Below are 5461 nucleotides of genomic sequence, written 5' to 3' on the forward strand. Positions count from 1 at the left end.
CGGATTTGGGAGATGTTAGTCAACTTCGATACAGAAAAAAACCCAAGACAATTCATCCCAAACGTGAAAATAAAACAAGAGGAGAAAACCTGTTCACAACTACTAACGTATACAAAAAGGTAAGAAATACCAATCAATGCACAGAAACTGTACTTCATACAAGTCTAGTGAGCGAACTAGACAGATGAGAGCAAGCACTGAGCACTTCATCCTAAAATACCATCAGTGAGACAGATATGTCAGTAGTTGGGGGAACATTCCCAGCTCCTCCTCCTTACTTTCTTCTTTGGGTTATGTGTTCCTTCAACACAGAAGGCTGGTTAGAAAAGGTAACTAGGTAAGAACGCCAGGAATAAGGATGAAGCAGAGAACTAGCTGTTGCAAGATAAAACTCCCTTTTAATATCTAGGTAAGAGTAAGCCTGCATTTTAGCTATCCAACTAATTAGCTAGAGGTTGACAAAGCAGCGTGGGAGAAAGACAAGAAATAGAAGCAAGCCACATCTGTTCTCAAACGTGCGTGGATCTGCTTCCAGACACCAAGCACTGCGTTTACGATCAGAAATGCCCCTCTGGGCCAGAAGAGGGAGATCTGCCGCTAGAAAGCCGGCTCGAGAGGGAACAGCCACAGGGGCAGCCCGGTAGCAGACCGCCACGTACCAACACAGGCACTGAAGAACCACCTACAGTTCTTCAAATACAAGCAGGTGCTGGAAAAGTGATTGTGGTCATTGCTGGGGTTTAGTGAGGATGGCATGCTGGCCACAGTAAAGCAGAAATAACGGTAAGAGAAAAAAACAACGCACTGTGCAAGACAACTGCTAATTGAATTTTTCATTAATGAGTGAATAGAGCTATAGAAACTGGGACTTGGCTGGAAGACTGCCCACGGATATCCTAATCCCTAGGCAGAAGGGAGCCATGAGATTCAAGAGTTTCTTTCCTTCTATCATTCTTTAGTTCTATCTCTCGTAGTGTTTTCAGACAAATAAAACAAAAACCCAGAGGCAGCAGAATTCTGATCAGCTTCCACTGCAGCGAGCATGGGCTGTAACTCCATCAGTACCAAGGTTCAGGAGCAACAGCAGACACAGGGCCCAAGTCCCTGGTGCAGTTTAGTAGGTAGCATACACAGGTGTGCCTGCGTAGTGAGCAGGAGAGCAACCATCAGTTAAGGCTGCTGACAGTAGAACTTGGCTTCAGCTGTGCTGCTCTCCAATATCTAACTGTTACCTCAGGATTATGTCTGCTAAATGCTAAGCATTTACTGTCAGTTTTGTTCAGATACCTCTAGGTCACAGTGGCCAAACGCTGGCACATGACAGAACTTGTATTGTGAAAACACATGTATGGATTACATACCGTGTATATACCAAAATGTTCATCCTAAGTAACTAGGGGAAAAAAAAAAATCTGTCACAGAGGGGGGGAGTTTTATGACGTTAGTGAGTTAAACTGGCTAACATGCCCAGCTAAGGACCAGGCCAGTGCAAGTCACTGAGTGGAAATCCCATCTGGAGCAGCTGATGCCACAGGGGCATCGCACCCAGCACCAGCAAGCTGCTGCAGCCCTGAACGCATGATGCCTTTGCCTAAGTAGAGAAAACCTTCAACACGCAGAGAACAGTCCAAATCCTCCCCTGAGTATTAAAACTCCTCTCGGCTTCAGGAGGGGCAGAGATGGACAAACGCCCTTTCCAAGGCACCCTGAGTGAGCTGCAGCCCCCTCCCAGTTAACACCCCCGTGAAGATACCCCGAGTCACATCCTGCGGCTCAGCTCCCTGTCAAAGTCCATCCTGCTGCAGCTGCAGCTCCGCCTACAGCCCCACATCAACTTCAAGCCTTCAAGTTAGATACACCGTGATTAGGATTAATTTTCAGTGAGAACCTAACTGATCCAGCCTGTTTGCACCTTAAGAATCAATTTAGCTAGACTTCTTCCAGCACAAAAAAGTATTTACGTGACTCAAGTGTTGTTTGCTTTCCTGATTCAGGTTTTACACAAGCACGCAAAAAATTTTAACTTCACCTCTATCTTTAAAAAACTGTCGACATTTATATAAGCGAAAATTTGATCTTAGAGTGGTTTACAGTCGGACTTTGAATTCTCTGTGTGGAGAACAGTATAAATGAATTATGTTGAGAACAAGCATAATTTTTAACTACATGTTAATAGACCTCAACTGTATTTTTACCTTAAATTACATTAAGAGCAGTTGAAACGCTCCGACAAAACACAGAGAATTATTTTTTACTGACCTGTGAATTAATTATTCTGTGAGTCCTCAACACAGGATATACACGATTACTTAATACTTTTGCACAGGATGCCTGTAATATACCAGCATACGAATTAACAGCTGCTCAATCTCTTGGTTTTTGCTCCAGTTCTTTAAGACTGCGTAGAAAGGAAGGCGTTTACTTAAAACTCTGCATTACAGCTAGCAATAGTGAATTAACAACTAATTAGGAATAAATCTGTTAAGGATGGATGACTAATTGCCAGGCAGCAATTCACAGAATGAGGGGGGACACAACTCCACCAAACACTTTCCACAACTGAATTTAATATATATCATAACTAGAAAATAATATTATAGCTCTTCAAAGTAAAGAAAACATATTCACAGAAACCACAGCTTCAGCTAGAGAGTAATTTCTAAGTATTTCAATATAGCAGCCACCCAGAAACTATTACCTGGGCAAAGGAAGAAAGCAGGTTTTCAGGACAAAGGGATGGCATAGTATGTCCAGGGTAACCTCTATTAGAGTGGCATAGTTTGTCATATCTGACAACCCACTGAAGAAAGTTATCACTAGTTAAGGGCCTGACCCTGCATTCCTTAAGTAGACAAAAATCCCTTTGAAGTCAACGAAGCATCCTGCTCAGATAACTATATCAGGATTTAGCAATTAACGAAAACTTCTAATTTCTTAAGTAGATTATAAAAGGTTTTCCCTGAAAAACAACTATTACATGTTGCTCACAGCAACTCCACGGCAGTGTGGGTTTGTTTGGGGCAGCTCCTGCAGCACAGTAACTGTTTCTCACTAACTAGGAATTACCCAAAGTCAGAACCACATTGTTTTCTATTTCCATTGATCTGCCTTAAGTGTTCTTCTCTAGTTGATGCCTAGTTGAAGGTTTCGACAACTTTGCATTCAAAAGGTCAGTAAGCAGTCCTCAGGGCAATTTGATTTAAACCTTTAGCATTTTGCATACTCCCAAGCAGCAGTGCATAGCAGGACATACGTGTTCACAGCCTCCGAAAGGTCATACTTCCCAGCCCTCAAAACAAAACCCGAGTCAGAAATATTTCAGCTTGTAGAAAGCATCAGAAAAGCTATCAGGCAATTATGAAAACATTTTCCATTAAATTAAACTCAAAAGGACTTAAGAAAAACAAACCGTGATGTATGTTTTTAGACTGTGGTGTATTTCAACAGAAAGTTTTACATTCTGTCACATTTAGGAAGACTGCCTTATCTGTCTTCCCTCAAGAGGCATGCTCACTTAATGTCTGTTCAGGTTTTCCAAGCAGCTTTGCCTCCCCTCTCCCTGAAATCCCAAGCCTCTCTCTGGGATGAAAACCTGAAACCTACAATGCAGAATTTGTTTGAAGTCTCATTAAGCAAGAAACCTCAAATTAAGGACAGCTCAGCAAAACAAAACATTTTTCTACAGTCACGTGGATGTAAACCAGGAATGACATGGAAGTTGTCCCTCATTATCCCCTTTGCAAGCTGTTTGTATTCTGATTAGTCTGCTAATGATATATGTTCCACGTAGAAAAAGCAATTAAGTCCCCACTTCAAAGAAAAATGATTTAGTGTCAAGAGCACCAAAGCTTATGCTTGCATCTCCTACGGATGTGGGGATGCAGCAGAGCAATACAGCAGCTGTTAGCTTAATTCCCATTTCTAACAGTGGAAGATGGTCGGTGTTGGCTGCCTTCTAAACATGCCAGTAAGGTGCTTCTATGGCACCAGAGCCATGGATTCTTGGTGTTGGTCTGACTGTAGATAAACAAGTGAGCTTCTCTCAGTTCACATAAGAGCTGCACATTGATTCCCTTAAAGAAATCATTCTTTAGAAAAGGGGAGATATTAAAATAAACAGACTGCCCTAAAAAAGCAGAATCTCATGCAAAGAAAATCATTTGATAAGATCCTATGTGAAGAACCAAAGCACCACGACAAACTAATTAGTGAGAAACAGAAAGGAAAACACAAATGAACAGACAACAAGAAGAATGACAGAAGAGCCTGGTCCCCTAACTGATAAAAGTATCGTGTATTTGCTAAGCAACACTGAAGTCGCACTGAAAAAAAGTACATAAGAAAAAACAATCTGTGCTGATCCAGGCCACACTGACAGTATGCCAGAGGCATCTGTGGGTTTCAGCGAGACACGTGCGCGTTTTTGTAAAGACGCCGTCAGTTAGTGGAGCAGCACCAAACCATGCTACGGATTTACAGAACAAATCAAATGCCATGGTAAGAGGCAGCTTGCAAAGTAAATTTACGTCTGAAACAACGAGGTTAGAGAAGGAAAATAGGATAGAGAAGGAAAATGAGTAGCCTACAGTAATCTATTTTGCATAAATTGACACATAAATACTCAACCCTGTCTCTAGGAAAAAATATGCTATAGATGTGACTTATTAATAGGAATTAAAAATAATTTAAGTCATGTGTCCTTTGAGCAGCATAAGTGAAGCCTCAGTGGCACTTAAAAATAAATTATTATTTTAGCTTCCTACTAAGCCACAGCTCTGCCTCATGATACAACAAGAATGCTGACGAGTCACCTGTACCACCTCGAGAAGTGAAAGATTTGGTGCAAATAACACTCAGCCTAAAAATCTGTCAGTTAAGTGAATTGTGAAGAGAAGCCCCCACACCCCCAAACCTCCATGTTATTGCTGAATGCTTCTTGTTTCCACCCAAAAATCTCACTTCTGTAACGCCAGACTGCAAAGCACTTCCACATACACCATCACCTTTGGAGCGAAAGGGAAATTCTGAAGACACAATTCCAGTCCAAACCCCTTCCAGTCAGTACAGATCAGGTGACTGACGGGGATTGAAAGTCTAAGGAAACCTCACCCACAGCAGCTTAAGGAGATCTTTTAATTATACACAGCTTACAGTGCAAGCCTTCGTTGAGGTTAATGTATATATATACACACACACACATACATATATATATATACATATATACACACACACACATACATATATATATACATATATATACACACACACACATACATATATATATATACATATATATACACACACACACATACATATATATATATATATATACACATATATATATATCTATCTATATATATATCTAAAACCTTTTTTAGGCTAAAGAAATTCACTTCTTTGAGAGCACCGTACTTACTCCTTAGGAAACAAACGCCACTCTCTGGAATGGCAATAACGCACA

The sequence above is a fragment of the Athene cunicularia genome (genome assembly GCF_003259725.1).
Source record: "Athene cunicularia isolate RWA chromosome 10 unlocalized genomic scaffold, athCun1 chr10_part1, whole genome shotgun sequence".
Taxonomy (NCBI): domain Eukaryota; kingdom Metazoa; phylum Chordata; class Aves; order Strigiformes; family Strigidae; genus Athene; species Athene cunicularia.